A 24,611-nucleotide genomic window follows, 5' to 3' on the forward strand; every position below is an offset into this window, starting at 1 on the left:
TCATGGAACAGATGGCCACTGCGATAACCAAGACCCAGATCTTTTAGGGCTTTAAAAGCCAACACTTGGAACTGTGAGCCCTGTGTAGCTGTTTGAACACCTGTGTAATATGAACTTGCTGACCTACACCCAGCACCAGTTAGCCAGGAGCATTCTGTATTCATTATAGTTTCCAAATCATCTTCATGGGCACCCCCAAGGAAAACTTATTACAATTTTTAATCTCAAAGCTGTTAAGGCACAGATGGTAACAGCCAGGTCTCTGCTTTTTAGGAGTTGGGGCAGCTAGTATAGCAGCTGAAGGTGGAAAAAGGCACCCTGGGCTACGCTTGTCAATGTGGGGATAAAGCTGGACTCAGAAAAACCAACAAATTGTAAACCTTGTTATATTTGGGAAGAGTGCAACCCTTTCCAAAACAAGCCTCTCTCTTTTCATTTGGTCCATGGAATCTCCCACTATTTTTTCTTTGCTGCGTAACCCTAGCCTAAAGACTGGATTCCTTATGTTGATTTTGCATGTCTGAACCAATCTTCTTGTTTCACACCTTTGCCTCCTTGCTTGCCCTAGTCTTATTCTTTCACACAAGCAAGTGATAATTATTTATTTAGCTGCCATATTTGTATGCTGCCCAAGAACAGTGGTCTTGGTGGATGGCATGCAACAATAAGACATAAAAATACAATAACAAAACAATACAAAGCAATATAAACATTTCAGCAAGTAAAACAGTGTAAAATACACAACACTAGTAAAAGTACACAGCAGGTCTTAAATACTGTGAAGAGCCTGGGAAAACAAACAAGTCTTTACTTGGCACCAAAAAAATATAAGGAAGGTGCCAGGTGATCCTCTCTGGGGAGGGTATTCCATTACCTGGATGCTACCACTGAACAGGTCCTCTCCCTAGTAGCCATCGACTGCACTTCACTTCCTGGGGTCACAGGGTCTCTAAAGACTATTTTGGGGTCAAGGAAGGGTATGAATCTTAATAACATGATATATGGTATGTCCCTTTGATATTGTTTCAGGTTCTGGCTGACTATTCTTTTGTTACATTCATCACCCAGAATGGTTGGTTGGGAGTAGGGATGGGCAAATCTGTCCATTAAGGGTCTTCTCCATTTCTCTTTTTTTTCAATCCTCAGTTCAGTTCTCCACATTTCCACATCAGTTTGCAATTTTTTTAAAAAAGGCCTCATGAAAATTTAGTACGAATTTCTCCTAATATACACATTCTTGTTTGCAATTTTGCCTAATGCACACATTTGCAATACAATTTTCCCTAATATAATGCATTTTTCTATGTTATTTTCACTAATATATGCATTTCTATGCACACTTTACCCTAGCCCACACATTTTTGGATGAATTACTTAGCGGGAGAACCGCATCACAAAGTTTGGAGAAGTGCACATTTCAAAGGATGTCTGTGTTGAGGTTTGCATATTGTTTCAGAAAGTGTGAACTTGGTAGGCTCACCTTTAAATATGAACTGAGTCTAATTTCTCCCCTCATTTCTCCTCTCTTGGTGCTTGAATGGCCTAGCCCTCACAGCCTGGAGAAGATGACACCCTCCCTGGCTAAGGGGAAGAGGCCTGAAGTAAGACATGCATGTGGAATGCAACACTTTGGAACACAGAGACAAAAAGAACGCTGAGCCTGAGAGCTGGATGAGGCTGAAGCTCCTTGTGGTTGTGGGGGCCCCTGCTGAGGATCTAAGGTGGGATAACAAATTTTCTGCCTGATCTTGCTTACCCCCACTTATGCTCTACTTGTATATGTGCACATAGAGCTGATATTAACCCCCCCCCAAAAAAAAATATATCTTCAGTGCTCTCTCCTCAAAAGGAAACCAAACACAGGTCACTCTGCCCCTGTAATGTCTCCCTGGTCAGGAAAGTGCGGGGTGTGCAATGCTGTTTTTTGTTGTACAGTGTTTTGGATCTGTTCTGACATCACAGTTCTGACTGTTCCCTGTTCCGACAGGGGTATGACTCAAAGAGGGTGAGACAAGGCTATTCAGGATTCATAGCTAGAGAGGACATGTCAGATTACCCCAACACAGCGTGCTTATTCTTTACACCTTCTTCCGGCAGTTGTGTATACAACATCCCTTATCTCCATCATCTAGGACAGGCAGAAAATAGCTACAGTGTTGGCAAACATCTTCTATCAGGGACTCTATTTAGGTGACTTCCCCCTACCCCCAGCTTAAGTCCAATTCATCAGTCGAGTTGCTGTTACTTTTATCTCAAAGAAATACGTCATATTATTAACAGCACTTTCTGAGTGCTCAAAGTGCTACGTGTACATTGTGTCAGGAATTCTTATGACTCCCCTTCCGGGTAGTTCAACATTATCCTCATCATATCACAGACAGAGGCCTCAAGTGACATTTACACTGGGGCCATCGTGATTCACAGCTCTCCCTAGGAGCCACTATGCTATTGAAATCCTTTTACTGTGAAAACTGCTCTGTAAGTGCCTTTTTTAGACAGTGGGAAAAAGGGTAACCCAACTCACCCAGTGCTGATGGCTGGTGGGGGTTCTGCTGGGGCTTTGGTGCCTCCAATGGCAGAGGGAAGCACTACCAGGAAAGGGGGCTCCACTTCAGAGTGCTCTGTTAGGCTGCAATAGCCAGCACACTTATGAGAGGCCGCATTGAACACACTGGGGCTGCTGAGTGTAAACATGCAGGGAATTGTCCTGTCATCTCCCAGATTTTCTTTTTCAACATCTATACACCCACCTATATGCAGGTTATTTGTGTTTTTTTTAAGTATGCTTAACTTGGCTGCTTTTATTCTCAAGCAAAAGCAGCCACAGGGCCCAGATCTCTAACAGGACCTCATGCCAGTTTTCTGCCAAAAAGAGCCCCTTTCTGGCTGCCATCAGTCCCTTAAAAGTGTAAACAGCACCTTCGGGGGCAAATAGCAGCCAGTAAGGGGTAATTTTCAGCTGAAAACCAGCACAGGGTCCCAACTGGGATTGGGAACATGTTTTGGTCTGGATCAGGGCCCCATGTCTGCTTTTTCTCCAAAATAAAAATGTTGTGTATAGTTTGGTGTGTACTCAGTGGTTCAGATTGCATAATGTGTATCTGATTTGCCAGCTATAATTGGCAGGCAAGATTTCTCCATTAGCCTCCTTTCACTACAAGGCCTCAGTTGTTGCTGAATCCAACCAATTTCATGGGTTGCAAAGGATGAATGGAACTGAGAGGCTCTGTCGACCACCGAACAAGGAAAAGAACATGAAAATAATGTGTTTTCATGGATAAGGGGGGCAATGTTGACCCCCATCTCTACACTATTTGGGGAACATCCTAACATTAAGAAGAACTTTACCATTTAATTGTTAATGGACATTGAGAGTTACAATGAATAGTTGAAAGAAATACAGGATTAGTGGAATGGATCTGAGAATCTATGAAACTGTTATAACTGTTCAAAGTAATATTCTTTATCTATCCTAGCAATTTACCAAGAATCAGTTAAAAAGTTATCCGTATGAAATGGATACTTTTAATGGGCTAAAATGTGCGTTTAAATGCCATTATGGAAATATTCTATGCAAAGAATGATTGCACAGGATCATGCAATTCTAAACACTAGGGATGTGCTAGAATTCCGCCCAATTCAGATTTGGTACCACTGATTCTCAATTGCTGAGGATTGGGTTTTAATGTAGTGAATTTCTGCAGCTACTTTTTTAAAAAAAATAATCCACCTATAAAACATTGATGGTAAGAATAATAATTTATTAATATTTCCTTTTAAAATATCAATATTTTCTTCAAAATACCTATATTTTAAAGGAAATGTTGACACTTCCTTAAAAATATCAATATTTTCTTTAAAAAATATCTATATTTTTTCCAAGGAGAGAAAAAAAACGGATCGGTAGCAGCTAGTGGATACAGAATGAACTCAAATCTATGCCAGCCTGTTAGGTCAACAGAATGCTTTTGAAATGGCAGCAGCTAATGGATCCTATCCCTACTAAATTCACATACAACAACACTTTATTTGCTTTTAGCCATAGGCCACTTAAATTCACATACTAGAAAGTAACTTTACAATCCTATGCATATCTACTCAGAAGTAAGTCCTGCAGAATTCAATGGGGCTTATTTCTAGATAAGTGTGTTGAAGACTGAAGCCTTGGTCCATAAGAATACAGTGGGACCTACTTCTGAGTAGACATGGTTAAGATTACACTTTTACAGTGCAATCCTATAGTCTACTCAGAAGTAAGGAACTGAGTTCAATGGGATTTAGGGTTTATCCATGTAAGAAACAACGGTTCTAGAGAGATTCACAACAAGATTTTTAGTGAAGCAGCATTAACATGTTTATTATACGGTCTTGCAAGAACGGGTGTCCACCACAAGGTAGGCACACCCAAGTGACATTGGTACAGTCCTTTTATCCTAAAACCCGATGCTTTGGTTCCCTCCCCTGTTTCCTCATTGGTCGAGTACTTCAGGGTTTACAGCCTATCCGTGCCGCCTATTCATGTCACATGAAGTCCCGCCCCTGTTGACATCTCCCATTACTCATAATTCAGATCCCCCATCCTCATATTTATTTTTATCCATATTTTGTATATCTCCTCCTCCCTTGGTTTTCCCCTCCTTACGTCACTCAAAGAAAAATCCCCTTTCTATGTTTGTCAGAGTAGAAATCTCCTTCAAGCAAAAACCCCTCTGAGGTTATTCAAGCGAAGCAGAACCTAACCACAAGCTGTCTAGGACATCTATTTTTAGCTTGCCTTCTAGTTTCACTACTTAACTACATTTTTATGTGTCTTTTCTAGCAGCTTCTAACTACAATCTTACACAAAGGCACATTTCTATGAAGCACTGCATGAAAAGCTATTTTAACTATGGCCTTAGACAAAGTTATAAATCATTCTGCAAAAGCAACATATTTCGTGTATATCACATCCACATGGGAGCATTACATCATACTAAAGACACTGTTTTTACTTCTGTTTTCTATTTGCACCATCCACAGTAAGGTCTCAATGCCAGCTGCAAACATGTATTTTCTAGTCACACTGAGGGGAAGGATCAATCATGCAGTTTCCTAATGACCACACCCTCTAATTTAACATTTCCACTCACTCTGGTTACGTGGCAACCAAACATACTCAGTTTGTTTTACCAGTTAGTTTCATTAAAAAAAAAAAACCGGAAGTGCGGTTATTTGTATTTTCACTGGTACAATACAGCTGAAATACAAATCTTTGTTTGAGCAGTGTTATGCTTTTGCGCACAAGTTAGGGGGAAAAGAAAATAAAGGCACCGTTTGCAGCAACATAAAAATGCTAGCAGAATGGGGGAGAGCAGCCGGAAGTTGCTCTTCAGCCCTCAGGAAACAAAATGAATGAAGGGAGGAGGCGGGAGTGGGCATGGAGAGGGGAATGATTGACACACCCACCTACAAGCAACAGAGCAAAGCGTCTTCAAGTGCTAGAAATAACAGAGTGAAGAAGTTTTTTCCTTCCCTTTTCATATTATCAGAGGATTGGGTTAGTACGGATTTACACGGGGGAAATGGCATGCTAGCTTGTTTGCCAGTAACATCATTTGAACCATGCAAATTAAAAGGGGATGTGAGTAGCACCAAACACACACTAAACCACTGTGTAGATGAGCCCTTACTCTCTGAGAAGTGGTATAGGATTATACCAGACTATCAACTTCCTTCCATTCTTCATCTCTAGTTAAAATTCTTAATCAGTTCATGGTCACTGCAGGAAAAAAAGTAGCTTTTAGAAATAAAATCGAAGCATTATGACTAATGATTTACAAATTACCATATAGTAGTAAAGGGAGAATGATTTCTCGGACTTTGCAATTAGGAGATGCCGGTGATTAGGGAACTGGTGAAACTTCTGCCAATGAATCACTATGCCTCAAATGGCCAGAACAAAAATTGAATGTTGTGAATCTGGGAAGAGTGATTTATTAGGAGTGACAAATAGCTGACTTGCTCCATTATTACCATTACTTATTAGGAATAAGTGTCTATTATAATTTTTTATGAATACATAAATTATACTAATGGACTGACTGTCAATGGCTATTATGCCCTATTCAGGAGCAACTATTCTTCAGACCTCTTACTTAGAAAGAGAGGCAATGTATGAACATGTTGGAATGGAATCTCATTTTATGAAGATTTTAAAAAAACCAAAAACTGCTTATTCCCTTTTGGCCTTGAGCTGTACAGCTGCACCAGTGCAGCCAGACACGCACAGCTGTGCAATGCAAATGCCTTGAATTGGCACAGTGCAGTTTTCAATTAGCATCCCAAACACAAGGCAGAAACAATCTGCATTATGCCCATGAAAGGAGACTTGCTATCCTAACCTAATCATGTGGCTCTCAGAGGGGTCAGGCTTGTGCCTCTTCAGCCCAATCCTATACCTAGAACCATACAGTTGGAAGGTACCCCAAAGACTAGTCTAATCCCCTGCCAATGCAGGAAATCCCCTACTTCAGCACCCCTCGTAGGTGGCCACTGAGCCTCTGCTTAAAAAACACTCAGGAAGGAGAGTTCACCATCTGTTCCACTGTCATACTGTCAGAAGTTTCCCCTAATTTTTAGCCTGAATCTTTCACTTATAAATCCTCTGCAGCAAGAAAAAAACAAATTTGCTCCATCATCTACGTGACAATCCTTCAAATGAGTCTCTTTTCCAGGCAAAGCATATTCAACCCCTTCAACCTTTCCTCATAAGGTTTGGTCTCCAGGGCCTTCACCATCTTCCTTACCATTCTCAGATGCATTCCCATTTCTCAACATTCTTTTTAAATTGTGGTGCCTGGGGGCAGCGCGCCTGGCATTTCAGCAGTGGAGTTACTGCTGCTCACCAGAAAGGAGAAGGGGAGGCAGGACAGAGGCCAGCACTGTGTGGGCATCTTGATGGAGCCAATCTGGCATTTCCGCCAATGCACCTGTACAGTATCAACCTCCCACTGCCTTGCTCCTCCTCCAGTAAATGGCTGTGACTGCTGCTGGTAAGCCAGAGGAGCCCCCCATTCCACATCAAGCACTCCGGACTCGAGATGAGACCTGACCAAAGCAGGATAAAGTGGCACTATTACTTTTTAGATTCTGGACATTTCACTTCTGTTGGTGCAACCTAGAATTACATTGGCCATTTAAGCCATCGCACTGCACTGCTTGTTTATCTTACAGCCTATAAAACCCCTAGATCCTTTTGACATGGACTGCTGTCAAACCAGATGTCACTCATCCTATATTTGTGCATCTGGTTCCTAACTAAATGCAGACCTTCACGTTTATCTCTGTCGAGTTTGGCCCAGTTCCCCGACCTGTTAAGATTATCTGGAATCCCAGCCAGCAGAGGCACTGACAGATTTGAAGAGCCTCCTCATCCCCCTCTGGCTGCTCTGCTTGTCTCCTTCCCTGTTGCTGAGGGGAAATGAGGCTGTGCTGCTTACCTTATTTTGCTGTATAGACGAGGGGTCTATTTTTCTTTAAAAGTGCAGTGCAAAGCTCTCTGTATACCAGTGGCCAGCCCAAGGGCAGCACTTTCTGGGGCACCCACATTGGTTTCCCCAGTAAGAGCGGCCAAGCTGGAATCCAACAGCAGGAGAGCTTTACACTGCTGTGAATGACTGTGGCACTTCTATTGAAGAAAGTGGCACAGGGCCCCAGACCCACTAGGCAGGGTATAGTGGCACCCCTGCCGCTGCCACCCTGTTTGGTGTCATGTGGAAATTTGATAAGTATCCCCTCCACTCCTTCCTCTACATCTTTTATGAACTACTTGCTGCCTGTTTACTTGTAACTAATTATGCTGTACTCTCAAATAGATGTGCGTATATGAGCACAGCCTTGCAGTCTGATGCTGGCTGTGTACACACTCCTGTCTACTCTGCATCCAATGCACTTGCATCACTGGTTCGGGAAGCAGTGTACACATTACAGTAGCCACACTCCATATCTATCCTGTATCTATTCTGTCTCTATGGAATATTGCATTTGGATGGGTTTTCCCCCAAACCAAATTGACCCAAATTGAGAAAAAGAACCTCACTGCATTTTCAGCCAATAATGTGTACACAGTCTCCTGTGTATATTTCCCCAAAAGTAAATCCCACCTAGTTCAATGGAGTATACACCCTAGTAAGAAGGTTTACGGACTCCCCCAAAAGACACCCTGGAAACAGCAGTGATCCTTCAAAATGTGGAATGCAGCAGTTAAATTGCTCAAAGTATCTCTCTTGGATTTTCACTCCAAAACCAAAACATATGGAATGACAGCAATTTACCCAAGAAAAATGAACCTTCCCGAAGCAATGGTCTACATAATGAAATGCGGGTGGGGAGAGAAGCTGCAAAAACTGCATTGAGAGAGGAAAAGGGGCAGCCAGGAGGCCAGGTGTCTTCATACTTTCTGGAAAAGGTACCAATGATGTCATTGACTGAAAAGGTTACTACACTGAAACTAACATCCCTGGGGTCTCCCTGTAAGAACTTAAGTATTTGCAATTTTTCTCTGAACAAAAGAAACACTATATGCATGATATATATACTAAAGTGTTTCCTGTACTGGCTTTTCTAAATAAATATTATTCTGTGAAAAGGGTGAGATGCTATATAACGACTGGGACACAGGATAGCTAAATTCTCCAATATAGTTATTTATTTATTTATTTATTATTACAGTTATATTCCACTTTTCCTCCAAGGAACTCAGGGTGGTGTAGAAATATGGTCGGTCCCCCCTGATTTTATCCTCACAACAACCCTATGAGGTAGGTTAGGCTGAGAGGCAGTGACTGGCCCAAGGTCACCCAGTGAGCTTCATGGCTGAGCAGGGATTTGAACCCTGGTTTCCCATGTCCTAACCTCTAACCATTCTACCACACTGGTGTAGTTTTCATTTACAAAAACAAAGTTTGAAGAAGTGTGTCTCATTCATACAAGTCCCTGTGGCAGAGAATTCTGATCATGTACACAAACAGGATACACACAATAGGTTGGATGGACCCAAAGGCAGGGCACTGGCAGGTAGATCTTGCCTTGAAGCACAGTGAAATTATGCACCCCGCACCCCATTATCTCCCTAACCACACCCTTGTCCAAGCATAAGAACTGGCTCTCTTCTAGTTTCTATTTGCAAAAAGCTTCTCCCCACCCCACCCCATGTGATCCAAATGAAAGCTTGCACTCAGTCTATTCCCCTTGATCACATTACTTCTGCAGCAGCTTCACTGTCCTTCCTTCCTTTCTCAGCTCCCTTCATCCTCTATTATGCTATGATATAAAAACAGACATGTTATTGCCATCTGCCGTACACTTAAATGTCTGAAACTACCTCACAGAGAAGCCACACTGCTAGGGAGTTCCCTTTCCCCCACTTCTTCTTCACAACTGATTCTTCAAATGACTCATTGAGTGCTTATGTGATGCTAGCATACAATGTGCATCGCATTCCATTACGGTGGACACACCTTTCAATTACATCACATACAGACAATTACAAGTCATTTAATTTAAATTACATTAGTTCATCAGAAGCTTAGACCAAAGGCAGATGAACCTCATACAAATGACATGTGGGCCAGTTAACGCTCAGGGCCGGAGAGAAGCGCAGCACTCTTTAAAGAAGAGGGAACTTGTATAACACTGAGCAGTGAGGGAGTCGCTAATAGCTTCCTCAAGTAACACATCAAGTACAAAATGTCTGCTTAATGAAATGGAATATAAATCAGAGGAGTTGAGAAAGTGAAGAAATGGGTACTTCCAGCAAACCAGGATAGAAATTATTTTATGACTTTCATATTCACATTTCCCAAAGAGGCCCAGAGAGACAGCAATGAGCCAGTCCCTGAATCAAATATGAGGATAATACAAGCTCAACAGCTTTGTAAAGCCAGTTAAGTGCTCTGAACACTGAAAGGGATATATAGAGACATGCTAAGCATGATTACAATGAAAACTTTGGACTTTTCCTCTCAACGCTTCTCTTCTTGGAATATTCTGATGTTCCACCCCCTCAGGGCTGGTCCTACTGTTAGGCGCAGTGAGGCAGCCACCGCAGGCAGCTTGCTTTGGGCATCATGAAAGGGCAGCAAATGGTTAGTTATTCAGTTTATGATTGTTGTAAGATGCCAAAGATGGGAAGATGCACATCTCACACTTTCTACCTCAAGTGCTGAAACAACTTGACTTGGATGCTGTGGTGAAATGTGATCCTGACTAGACAAGCAATGCTTTATATCAGGGGTCAGGAACCTTCTTGGCTCCGTGGGAGGGATCTTTATCTGGCCCCATCCCTGCAGGCCAGTTTTGACAAGTGGGCAGGACAACCCACCTGTCAAAATCCCTTGCACGGGGTTCCCAAGTGCCCAACAGCCAGCTTGGAAACCCACAGTGCCAGGGGACATTGCTAGGGGGGGAAATAGGTTTGCCTGCTTTCATTTTATGCATGCCCCTCTTCCAAAGAGCAGAAGAAGGCGGACCCGGGTTTTTTGTTCATCACTGTGAGACAGAGCAGTCCCTGTCAGCCCCAATGTCTGCATAAAGCAGGTTTCTCTCCCCCCTCCCGGGCAGGAAGAAGACTGCTTTATGTAAACATTGGCTCAGATAAGGACTGTTCCACTGCACAACAATGCAGAAAAAGACTGTCTGTCAGCTTTATTTATTTATTTATTTGTTTGTTTGTTTGTTTGTTTGTTTGTTTATCATCATTATTTTTACCCCGCCCTTTTTCCAAAACTGGAACTCACAGCGGCTTCCAGATAAAAGCACACATATAATTAAAAACATACAAAAGTCTAGATTAAAATCGAATTAAACTATTTACAGTATTAAAACCATTCATACATACAGTTAAAATAATTCAAACTCAGTTTAAAATAATACAGTTAGACAATAGCAATACATGCCCCTCTTCTGTTTCTTTTTTTCTGATGCTTCCTTTGCCTGTGTGTACCTGTTCCTAGGAAGGAACAGGCATGCACAACCAAACTGAGCACAATTGAACTCCTGCTTGTCAGCTGTTGAGCAGGGGTTAAATCTTGCTGCTTTGGGACAGGAGCAGGCAACCGGAACAGCACAGAATCAAACCGCGCCCTCCTGCCCATCAGCTGATGTTGCAAGTGGCTTACATGGTATGGCATAGGAAGCAAAACTAGGGTCACATCCACAGTATACACTTAAAGCACATGGCTTCCCCTGCCCAAAGAACTCTGGGAATTGTAGTTTGCATCTAACAGAGCTATAATTCCCAGCACAAACTACAGTTCCCTGGATTTTTTTGGGGGGGGGGAGAAATGTGTTTTAAATGTATGGTGTGGATATAACCTAGAACTGAAGGGCTGAAGCGCAAGGAAGTTCCACTTTCGTGAATTTGTTAGGGTTGTTACGTGACCACTTTTAGGCAATAAAAGTGTTACTGGGGTATTGGGGGGTATTTATTTAATTTATATCCTGCCTTCCTCCTAAAAGCCAGCAACTATAACAGAAACAAAAAAGAAGCAACATCAGCTTATATTAACAATAAGAATCACCCACCAATTCAAGTGTGTATGTATATTAATATAGGCAGTCTAGATGTCCAACTAGATATCTAAACAAGATTAACATTTATAAGATATGCATTCAAATGCAGGCAGGGCAGTAAGATCTTCAGACCATTAAGTAATGGATGGTGGACGCTTATCCTTCCAACTATCAGCGGCGTCACTAGCCGGGTGCGGGGAGTGCACCATGAGAGGGGGGTGTCACCCAGAGCCGCCCCGCCCCTAGGCACCAGGAAGCAGAGCAGGCGGACGGCGGAGAGCTGCCTTGCTTGTGCGGTGCACGCTTAGCGCGCTAACACATGAGTGAGGCATGAGCGCTGTGAGGAAAGGGCGCGAATGGCGTCGAGAGCAAGTTCGCAGTGACGACCTGTCACAACCGGATCTTGCAGGAGGAGCAAGCAGCGGGCAGCAGCAGCAGCGACTCACAGCAGATGAGCTGGGCCAGCTTGTACTCCCCGCAGGCCTTGCAGGGCGTCCACCGGCAGCTGGTGGCCTTGAACCCACCGCTGGAGCTTTGCTTCCCAGCCCTGCCCCTGGCCCTGGGCGGCTACAGCGGCCTGTGGGCGCTGCTCTTCCCCAGCAGTCCAGTGCTGGCCAAGGCACAGCTGGAGGCACTGTGCCGCTGCTTGGAGAGGTACCTGGGCTGGGCCTTGGAGGTGTACGCCCGGAAAGCGCTGCTGAACTCGCTCTTCGCCCACGACCAGGACGAGGAGGACAAGTATTTCGAGAACCTGCAGGAGTTCCATAGGAAAGCTCTCAAGGGGCAGCTCGCCGCCGCCAAGGAGGCTTTGCGGAGGGTACATATTTCTTTGTTTTTTTATTTATCTCTTTATTACATTTCTATCCCACCTTTACTCCAAGGAGGCCTACGCGGGTCTTCTCCCTCTCCGTTTTATTCTCAGGACAACCCTGTGAGGTAGGTTAGCCTGAGAGCCAGTGACAGGCTCAAGGTAACCCAGTGAGCTTCATGGGCCAGTGGGGATTTGAACCCTGGTTGCCCAGGTCCCAGTCTGGCGCTCTAACCACTACACCATGTTGGGATTGGGGTGGCATCAAGGGTGGGAAGGTGCTTGAAAGGTACTGGCAAGAATGGCTGGAGGGGGCAGCGTACACACCATGGATTATATTCCATGCTAGGCCTATTCAGAGTAGACCTATTGAAGTTAGTAGACATGGCCAACTTAGATGCATTAACTTCAGAGTGTATGCTGTGAGTAGGATTTAGTTGAATCCTGTGAGTTGTCTCCAGTGAAGCCCTGTTTGGAGTAGGCCCACTGAAATTAATGGCCTACAGGTAGTTGTGCCTGTTAAACTTCAATGGGTTTACTCAGCGGCATCAGTAGCCAGGTGCGGGGAGTGCGGACCGCACCAGGGTGACACCATGAGAGGGGGGTGTCACCCAGAGCCGCCCCGTCCCTAGGCACCCTAGGTCTGGTACAGGAGGAGGTCCATGGGGGTGACACCATGAGTTACCACACCGGGTGACACCAACCCTAGTGATGCCACTGCCAACTATGAAGTGTATGTCTTTGAAACTCTAAGAGCTCACAATAAGAGAGTTCCTGTTAACCTACTGCAGTCTCTGGCATTCATCAAACAGGTACCGTGCGCCTTGAGTTGGAAGGAGAACACCAACATTTGCTGCTCTACCTCAAGCACCCAAATGATTTGGGCTGGCCCTGCATACATAGAACAGGAGGAAGGTGTCATCTTGTCCTTTGACTCAAGCACTAAAATGTCATGGGCCAGCCCTGCCGCTGCCTCTGCCTCCTTCCTGCTTAAGAGTGAAGCAATTTTCAAACATCAAGGCTCTTTCTTTGATGTGTGACCCCACCCCAACTGATGAATGGCTGTAGAGTTTGCATCCAGGCTCTGAATAGCTTCCCACTTAACTGTACTGTAGTAGCGAGCAGTGAAGTCTTCAGTTCAAATCTCTTCTCAACCCTGGCTATTTATTAGGTAGATTTTAGGGAAGTCACTAAATCTTTTGGCTCACATCTGCAATATGCAAGTAATAACATAGTGGCCTACCTTACAGAGCTGTTGTCAAGACTACTGAGAAAATGTATACTGTGGCATGTTGCAGTCTGTCTCCTGAGCCCGGTCTCATCATGGCTGGGAGGTCATGGCCACTGCCAGATTGGGAGGGTGGGAAAATCTCACGTGGGTTGGGACTTCAGCTCTGTCATGAGATTTCTTGGCAAGACTATTAAAACCCTTGACTGGTGTTTCCTGTTAGATGGCCAACAAAATGGGACAATACCCGGGGGTGGGGAGAGGGAGTTGTAAGGCCCATAAGTGGGAAGTTCTGCTCCAGTCCTAATGCCTTAACAAAGGGATAGGAGGTGCTTTCCTCTGAGCTGGAGAGGTGTCTGTACTCAGCAGCCATGCAGTACAGCAGGGTAGGAAAAACCAGCTGATCTGGTTTACTGCTGACAATGTGACCTGGTCTCAGCTCAACCATAGTAAGGCTAAGTAAAGCTTTACTAGAGGTAGAGATGTAACATTTCCGGAAATTTTGAAGCCATGGAAAAAAACCATGTCACCCCCCCCAAAAAAAACGGACATTTTTGGAAAAATTGAAAAAATGCAATATTAGCACTTTTTACAGACTGAAAGTCACTTTGTTACTTCAGGAACATCAAATGTAATTATATACAAGTTGGTTTGGCTTAAAATTATCACATTTGGTATATTAAAAGTACATTTTATTCAAACAATTATTACAAATTAAATTCACTTCCCCCCCCAACAAATGGATCTATAAGATCCTGAACTGTAAGGAACACCTGAACTGTAAGGAACCTCGTTCATTTTGCCAGTTTATGAGGAGCAGGCAAAAAACAATTTAAAAACATACAGAAGAAACCATCAACATTAATAACAAAGAAAATTATTTATGTCTCCACAGTGTTAATTATTTAGTCCTCCACAGTGTCAAGCAGACATAAAGCACCCACTCCCATATAAAGAACTGAGAAAAAGGGGGGACCAAGATTCAATGAAACATTTCATTCATCATGCTAAAATAAAACATTCCATAATCCATCTTTCTTCATTTGTTTCAATTTTTCCAATTTTTCACAAAAAAACAAAAAAGGCTTAGGAAAAAAACCATTTCCCCCCTGATGTTTTCCGGGTATTTTCTGGGCCTTCAAATCCCTATCTACAGGTGCTTAGGCTTAGGACCAGAGGGACAATCATGGCATTCCTCAGGGGTAGGAGGGTGCGAAACAGGCTCCCCCTTCCCATTAGTTGATCCCAGTTAAACCTCCTAAAACTGTACATAACAAAGCTGTGACAGTATTCCAGCCAATCACGGTGTCTATCTCTTGTATAACAGATTGTAGGCACTGGGGCATCACAGCCAATTAGGCATTGGTGACTGGCGGCAGTGGAATCTGCTCCAGGTTTTAGTCTGAACTTTCAAGGAGCTTGAAAGTTCAGACTAAAACGCAGAGGGGATTCCACTGCCCCACTGACATGGAACCACCAGCCGCCACTGCAGTTAGGGCTCCCTGGTATGTGCCCCCAAGCACTTAGGGAGGTGTACATCTGCTCTTCCCACATCTTACATCAGTAGCAGGGAACCTCTGGCCCTCCAGATGTTATTGGACTCCAATTCCCATCATTCTCAGCCTGCATAGGAAATGGTCAGGGATGATGGGAGTTGTAGCAGCAACAGCAGAGGGCCACAGGCTCCCTCCCCAGGTCTTGCATGTTTACTGCTGAAAATGCAAGCGGAGCTGCATCAGAAACAATTGCCATGTCAAGTGCAAAGCAGCTCAGAATGCTGCGGCCATTTGTCCCAAGTCAGAACTACAACAGAAATGGGCTGAAGTGCAATGTTAAGAGGTCCGTATGCAAGCAAAGCTTCAAAGATTCCTTACAACAGGAAACAGAAAGAGGGAAACAAGCTCCTACAAAAGTTGCAATAAATAAGATATTAAAAGCCAAGAAAGGCTGCTGGCAACTTAATGGAGGAAAACAAAACACTTTGCTGATGAAGAACAAATTTAATTCTTAAAGCTTCCTATTGTCTCTCCCCCCCCCATTCCTTTTACTCTCTAGTATAGTAATTCCCAAAGTGTATTGTGAGAATACCGCTAAAAGTGAATGAGTTAAACAAGGAAATGCTTCTGTGAGTCCAAAGTTGCCACCAACAGAGGAGGCTACCCACTGCATCTCTTTATGACTTACTGTTCTGGACTTCCCTCCTTTCAATCAGCCTGCATTGGCAGAGGGAGCTATATCTCTGCATTGGTTGAATAAGTTCTTTCAATCACTCCCATTGCAGAGACTCAGAAGAATTATCCAGCCTCACAGGAGGCATACTCAGAACAGTGACTCAAACAGAAACACAATCAAGGGTTGGGTGGGTGTGTATAATTCTTACCAGGTCTGGCTCCACACTTGAGGGGGGCCTCTGTGTCCTATACCTATGGACCCCTCTGATACATGCCAGACAGTCACCCCTCCACTTGACATTGGTGGCCACCACCTCAAATGTCACACAGGGCCCTGAAGGGCCTGAGATAGTATTGCTCTGAGACAGTGTGGAAAATGTAAAATGGTGGCTTGAAACCACCAGCTGCCTAGTGAGGGGCCCAGGGAAGGTATAAGTGCCTGTGGGCATTGCTGGTTTACTGGGGCCTGAAAGCCCAAGCGTACAAGGTGCTGACACTAGCCCTGATTCTTACTCTTAAATATTCTGGCCAGTCATTCTAATTTGGATAATTTAACATGCCAGGTGGCTACCACCTGTACTGCCACCTGCCCACCATTAAAATGCATCTGGGGCCCTACGGGGGGATGAGGTAAGTGATTGGCTGGCAGGGCATGCTGGGCGGGTAGTGAGGGGCTCTTGGCCAGTGCCCAGCCATGCCTACCCCTGTCACTGTGGGCCTGGAGTAGCCATCCCTGGTTTATTTATTTAGACTATTTCTATACCGCTTAATATATAAAAATATCTCTAAGCAGTGTACAAGAGAAAAAAGAACACAAGAAGCATTATAAAACGTACACAATGAAGCCATAATACAAATAAATTCATACTTAATACAAATTATTAACAAATACATATACCAACACAGCAAATTCCATCACACTTCCCCACTTACCCTCTGCCCCGCTCTGTTCCAACAACTTGGAAGAGAGTCCTGTCATAAGCCATGGTGCATTCAACGAGGCTACCCTTCCACCTTTGTTGTTTCTCAGTCTCCAAGACGACTTTGCAATACTCCACCTCCTTGAGAAAGAGGCCGTCTGGTGGCACAATGATGTTCTGGGGGTAAGCCATCAGGTCTCTGGTCTCCAGGGGCTCCTCTACATGGCAAGGTTGCAGCCGGTTCTGGCCAACAGCCACCAAAACGCCGGCCATGCACCCACTGAGGTTTAGCACTACAGAAGTGAGCCTGAGTGAGCCTCAGGCTGATGTTTTCTCTGCTCCTCTAGCTTGGCCATGAGAAGACTGAAAGCATTTACTTCCTGTTTTCAGTTATGCCATTATGTCCAAACTGGGATATACTGTGGTTAGTTTTAACTATGGCTTGTTTGAACAAACCAACTACAAACCATGTTTTACAATCCTGATATAAACAATAATCAAAACTAACCACAGTTTCCTGTTTGAACATAATGGCAAACTGCAGTTAGTTGAAATTGGAAGCGAATGCTTCCGATCGCTTCCTTGCAATTGCGCCAGAGGAGTAGAGAGGGAGCGCATGAGCCCAAAGCTTGTCCTGAAGCACTATTCATGTCTGCGACTTTACTTTATTTCAGTTCTAAAATGACCTCTTTATGAAAGGATTAGCGGCAATAAATTCAAGACAGCAAAAAAAATATATAGAAGGGCAACATTAAAGGCTGCACAAAATAAATGAGAGGGACTGAGCCCTTCCCAATACTCATAAGTACTGTTGAGCTGATATACTGTATATATATATACCTTGTGTGTAGATGAAGCAGAGAGAAGGGTGAAATTTTGGAGTGTATCATTGGGGTTTGGTAGAATAAAGAGCAGGCAGGAATGCAGCTCAGTAGCAGAGAACATACTTTGCACACAAAACCTCCCAGGTCCAATCCAGTTAAAAAGGTCAAGTAGCAGAGGATGTGAAAGATCTCCATCTAAGATCCAGGAGAGCCACTGCCAGTGAGAGTGCACAATACTGGGCTAGATGGACCAATACTCTGATCTGGTATAAGGCAGCTTTGTATATTTCTAAGCAGAGCTTGGAAAAGTTACTTTTTTGAACTACGACTCCCATCAGCCCAATCCAGTGGCCATGCTGGCTGGGGCTGATGGGAGTTGTAGTTCAAAAAAAGTAACTTTTCCAAGCTCTGTTTCTAAGTGCTGGAAGGCCCCACAGCCCCTTTTCCTCCTCAGGCAGCACACACCACAGTCAGGACCCACCCTCCCATTAGGCAGAGAGAGGCAGCTGCCCAAGGTGGCAAAATGCTGGGGGATGAGCAGCAATGGAGAACTGTTGGAGAACAGAACTGTGTGTGTTGCACAGCCTGCTCTGCACCCCCCTAAGCTATCCTGCTGCCCTCAGGGGTGGTAGAGGATGCTCATCTGTCTCCAGTGCTGATTCTGAAATAAGGCCACATCCATACTAGACATTTATTCCACTCAGTGACCAGTCTGGTTGGCTTTGGGATATGGAATGGGAGATGCCATCTTACTCCTCAACCTCAGGCAGCAAAATATATTGGGCCGGCCCTGACTACACTTCTTCCTACTGGCTCTGCTTCCATAATCTCCCTGCGGCCTTTTGACCCACTGCCACTTGCTCTGTGCAGCTCCCATTTTAGCACTCTGGGCAGTAGACTGAAAATGGAGTCAGTGGCTGGAGCTCAGAGAGACACAGCAAGTATCACTGGGGAGGGGCAGGGGAGATCCAAATTCTCCAGATAATCTCCTGTTTCATCCATAAAATCAGGAATTCAGATCCTGTGCCAGTGCCTGACCTAATCTCTACAAAAAGGCCTATTAAAAATAGATCTATACAAACCCACCTGAACACGCTCTCTCTTGTATTATTAGACTCCTGCAGCATCAGCAACCACCAGTGTGGGCAACTCTATTGTTGGTATCAGTATTTTCTGCTGGTATAAAGTAACAGAAAATACTAGTTAGGGCAAAGTAAGTGTACTTCGCAAATAAGGGGGCGGGAGTGCATTGCAGCATTTGATCCATTTCAGTTAGCTTCAAAACCTACAGAAGAAATGTTGCAGATGAAAAAATGGCTTCCCCAAAGAGTTCTTAATAATGATGATTATTAATAATAGTTCCATACGCTGCTCTTCTCCTGTTTAGCAGGGGTAAGTAGCAGATAATCTAAAGTAGGGAGGGGGAATCTCAAGCCAGGGAACTGACTGTGACCAGTGGCGTACCTAGTGTATTTGACACCCTGAGCGGATAATTTTTTAACACCCCCTCCTCTATACGACAAAATTATTTTCAGTAATAATCATGAAATGAAACGAATAATAATAATGGCCCAAAAAGAAACGCAGTCAGTGAAAAGGCAAGGAGGTGACCCCTTCCGCCCACCTGCTTGCCCGCCTGCCTGCCTCTAGCAGCTGCTCCCAAAAATCCTGCCTCCGTCGTCCCCCAGCCCCAGCCCCAGCATTGCCGTCTGCCTCCCTGCCGCCCGGCTCCTGACCTTTGCAGAGGATGCGGGAATCCCCTGCCAGAGGATCTCGGGGGAGAAGAGGAAGGCTTTAAATTCTCTTTCAGTGTTTCCTGATCCAGCCAAGATCATTGCCTATGAACTTGTGTACATTGGGAATGGGGGAAGGGGCTTCCCAATGTTGGCTATTAAACCGAGAAAGCAGAGGTTAAATTTCCACAAGTGAGCTACGTGACTTAGAAGCGAAAGTTGGCAGAGCTCGAGCCATCTTCAAGGACACGTTGCTAAGCAACCTAGGCTCGGGCAGCTGGCCTTATCTATATAGAGGGCCAGCAGACACTTGTGAGTGTGGGGGTCGAGGAGTTTGTACAGAGAGAGCTTGTGATATATTGTCAGTGACTCTTAAAACTTATTGCTTGTCCGGCTCATTGCTTCAACTGGCATCTAGCCTGTCACTATACTGTTCTGCATCCTGGGCATCTGCTTGCGCCAGATACAACATCCAACAAGTGGTAGCAGAGGATGGTTACCTGGTGCTGATGGTTACCTGGTGCTGAGGATTGCAGAAAAGCGGCAGAGAAAAGCCAGAACTGCAGACCAGCGAGTAAAACAGCAGAAAGACGGAGAAACCGAAAGCTGAGCTGAAAGCTGTGAGAGAGCCGTGGGAATAACTGACTGAAGGACAGAGGTGAGAAGCTCCAATTACAAAGGCGGTGAACTGTGAAAAGCGAAAATATGTCTGTTACGTTATCGGCCGGGATTCCCTTGGAAAGGCTGACAGGGAAAAATTATGGCACTTGGAAACAGAGAATGCAGGCTTTTCTAATGAAAGAAGACCTGTGGAAAGCTATCGCAGAAGACCCACCCGCCGGAGTGCCTATTCCAGCAGATTGAAGAAGGCTGGATGAGAGGGCAAAGGCGTTAATTGTTCTTGCTATTGATGATTCTCAATTACTGCACGTGCGTGATGCAACAACGGCAAAGGAAACCTGGGAAACTTTAAGAAATATTCATGTGAAAAAGACTGCCAGTTCTAAAATATATCTTGCCAGAAGATTGTATCAGATGCGCTTATCTGGAGATACAACCATGTCAGAGCATTTGTTGGAAATAAACAGACTGTTTACTGAGATGTCAGAACGTGAAATTGAACATTCTCAAACGCAAAAAGTGTATATCACATTAGCTTCACTAGATTCAAGTTATGATAGTCTGGTGAGCTCTTTGGAAGCAATGGACGATGCAAATCTCAATATGGATTACATAGAAGGAAAACTTTTACAAGAATTTCAAAGAAGGCAAGCAATGGCAAAGCAAGAAAGGACTGAGTCTAAACACGTGGAAAAGCAGAACAACAAAGCAGCGCAAGAGAGACTGTATGGACAAAAGGCATGTTATTTTTGTGGTTCCAAGCAACATCTTCAAAGGAATTGTGAAGCAAGAAGAAGAGAAAGAGGAAGAAAACCATGTGTACAGGTGATCTATGCTAGTAAGAATAAGCAATGTATTAACAATGAGCAGGGAAATAACTGTAAAGATTTATGGGCAATTGACAGTGGGGCAACAAATAGTATAATCAAAGATAAATCCATGTTTCATACATTTTGTGACGTAGAGGATCATGTAATAATGGCTGATGGATCTAAGAAACAGATCAAAAGTAGGGGAACAGTGAAATTAGCAGGTTTCAATACCATTATGACTGATGTGCTGTTTGTTCCTGATATTGAATGCAACATTATGGCTGTGTCGAAACTCAATGAAATGGGGTTCAATGTAATGTTCAAAAGGGGTTCAGTGCATGTAATGAGAGGAGGAAAAATATTCATGAAAGGAATAGTGAGGAACTCATTGTTCTTCTTACACGTGAAACAAACAAATCATGTACTCATGTGTGCTAATAAGAAACCCCATAATAATTGTGTTCATTTATGGCACAGAAAACTAGGCCATATAGGATATGAAAATGTGGTGAAAACAACAGAGAACAGTAATGATGTGACATTGAGAAACTGTGAAAAATATGTAGACTGCCACGTGTGTAAACAAACTAGGGCAGTTGTGGCTGCAAAGAACAAAGAAGCCATACCCAGTACAAATGCACCTTATCAATTAATACACGTGGACTTAGTGGGGCCATTTCAACCTACTTAGGGGGGGTGCAAGATATTTCCTGACAATAGTTGATGATTTTTCAAAATTCTGCACTGTTTATTTACTAAAAGCTAAAAGTGAAGCTGCAGAGAAACTGAAAAGATTTATTACAAAAATTGAAGTGCAGTTTGGTGTCAAAATACAGAGAATAAGATCAGATCAAGGAGGAGAGTTCTTAGGACACTCTTTTACTGAATACTTGGATAAAAGAGGAATAAAACAGGAGTTAACAGCCCCTTATAGTCCTCATCAGAACGGGTTAGCTGAACGCTGGAACAGGTTGCTTCAGGACTCAATAAGATCAATGCTATGTGACTCCTCTTTAACACAAGGTTTCTGGGGAGAGTGTGTTGTGTATTCAGCTTACATTCAAAACAGAATATTCCATAAGGCCACTGGAATGTCTCCTTATCAGAAATTGTATGACAGAAAACCCAGCTTAAACCATTTGATTAGGTTTGGAGCAGAATGCTGGGTACATGTTCCCAAAAATAAAAGGACAGGGAAGCTGCAAAGGAGAGCAGACAAAGGGTACATGTTGGGATTTGAAAACACGTATTACAGAATATGGCTGCCAAAACAAAGGTCTGTAGTGTTAAGCAGAAGCGTGCAAGCAATAGAGCAGGATTGGGAAGAGAAAACATATGTGGAGTTGGGAAACACTGAAGGTAGTAATGAACAAGAACAGGCAGACACAGTACCAATAAAACAAGAAGAAACAGGCAGCAGTAGTGAATCAAGTTCTAGCTCTGAGAGAGAAACAGAGGAATCGCCTGACACAGACACAGACGCTAAGGCAGAAATACAACCACGCAGATCAGAGAGAACAACAAAAGGTATTCCACCTGTTAGATTTAAAATAAATTCCATTAAACATATAGACTTCAGTAACTGGAAAAAGTGGGATGATGGAAATCATGAAGAGTAATGAAATATAATGAAAATGATGCTGAGATTGCAATGGAGTAACTTTATTACAAATGAAAGTGATGTAAACTGAAATAAAAGGAAATGTATCAGAAGAATAAAACCAAATGATGTAAATGTAATGACATGTAAAATGTAACACATGTAAATGGAAGAGAAATGTAACTGGCTGAATGTGGAAATTTAAGGTGGGGGATTGTTGGCTATTAAACCGAGAAAGCAGAGGTTAAATTTCCACAAGTGAGCTACGTGACTTAGAAGCGAAAGTTGGCAGAGCTCGAGCCATCTTCAAGGACACGTTGCTAAGCAACCTAGGCTCAGGCAGCTGGCCTTATCTATATAGAGGGCCAGCAGACACTTGTGAGTGTGGGGGTCGAGGAGTTTGTACAGAGAGAGCTTGTGATATATTGTCAGTAAAGTGACTCTTAAAACTTATTGCTTGTCCGGCTCATTGCTTCAACTGGCATCTAGCCTGTCACTATACTGTTCTGCATCCTGGGCATCTGCTTGCGCCAGATACAACATCCAACACCCAATGCTTCTGATCTGTTTTTCTGTGTGTCTGACTATAGTCTCTTCTGCTCACACAGCAGTTGTTGTGTGTGTGAGAGGGGAGGAAGATGTGTGTGTTTTGTGCATATGCATGCTTGTGTGGCCCTCTTGATTTTTGCCTTCAGGGTCAAAAAAGAGCCTGAAGCTCCTAATCTACACTGACAGGCCAGCAGCTCTCCTGGGTTTCAAGCAGGAGACTTTCCCAATCCTATCTGAAGACTCTAGGGATTGAACGTGGGACCTTTAGCATGCAAAGCAAGCTGCTCTAGCAAGATCTATGACCCTTCCCATTTGTTCCCCAGCACCACAAGATTAGCCATTACTGAAGTCTTCTGTCCAGTCCCTGGCATCTCCAGTTAAAAGGATCAGGTAACTGGTGATGTGAAAGACGCACAGATCTTGGTGAGCTGCTGCCAGTCAGAGAAGACAACACTGAGCTAGATGAACTAACGGTCTAACTCAAGATAACACAGCAGCACTTTATAGGCCCCTCATGTTCTCTTTTCTCTCCTGTTGGTTTGGGCATCCCATGCCTTCCCCCCATTTTCTCTGACCCTTGTCAATCTTCTGTGCCCCCTTTTGCTGCTCCTCCCCCTGGGCCTGAGCTGTCCCCTCATCCTCCCTGGACTTCCCTTCCCCAACCACCTGCATCAGCCGCAGCCGGCGTTCCAGCAGTATCTGCCTGCAATGATCTTCCCAGTGGTAGGCAGCCATTGTGCCGCCTGCCACCCACCAGGTAGGCTGCAAGGAGCCGCGCCTGTGCCATTGACGAGGCCTGTTGGGACGGGTCTCACAATGCTGCGATGCCGGGCAACTAAAAAGATGCCAGAGAGTGCCTCCAGCGCGTAGCTTTTCTGGCAGCCAGGGGGCAGCAAAAACCAACCGCTTTTCCCTGCTTCTGCCTCATCAAGAGGCGGAACACTGAAACAAACACATACTGAAACCCACCGCCCCTGCCGCCCAACAAGCCATGATTGATTTTGGCCAATGTGCACGAGAGTGCCTGCCCAGAACTCAAGTGTGTGTTTAGCACCAAGGGTGTGCCAGGTGGTGTACAGATCAGAAAAGTTTTACTGACCTTGTTACAATGTACCCCCTTATTGCCTGCACCCGGGGTGGACCGCTCCCACCGCTCAGCCCTTGGTACACCACTGACTGTGACCCTCCAATTTTCTCTGTCTGGCCCATGGGACTCTCCCAAGGCCACATTCCCTCCCCAGCCACACCCCTTCTCCCCTACCTGGCCCTTCTTGCCACCCCCCTTGAGTGTGTTTGGACTAGTTAGAATGTATCCTTGAACCCTGATCCTACTTCTTGCTTGCCTGGATGGTGAAGAGACAGGGAGATGTGGCATGTGTTGCTCCACCCAGTTTTGCTTCTGGCCCTACTCACCATAGATATGTGCCCCCCCACACCCGAAGGTTGCCTCGAACGGAATGCAGCCTGCAGGCTGAAAAAGGTTCCCCACCCATAATATAAAGGCCACCAGGTCTTGTGTGCAGCCCTAGAAGGGAGTATCAACCAAAGATTGTTGCCATGGGCATACAGCCAACTGGGGTTGCCAGGTTTATTGTTTAAAGGACCCCTGGGTGGAGCTGGGCGTAGAGCAGAGCCAGGGGAGTGGGGAGCTTAATGTGTTGAGGCTGGAGACCGGTAAAGTTTTGGGTGGTCAGCAACCCCACAGTTATTTGAGCAGGACTTGGCATGATGTATTGATGGAAATGTGCAAAGGGGAAGGCGTCATATTCATTCATGATGGCAGACATGTAACTCT

Source organism: Rhineura floridana, chromosome 7 (assembly GCF_030035675.1).
Source record: "Rhineura floridana isolate rRhiFlo1 chromosome 7, rRhiFlo1.hap2, whole genome shotgun sequence".
NCBI classification, from domain to species: Eukaryota; Metazoa; Chordata; class Lepidosauria; order Squamata; family Rhineuridae; genus Rhineura; species Rhineura floridana.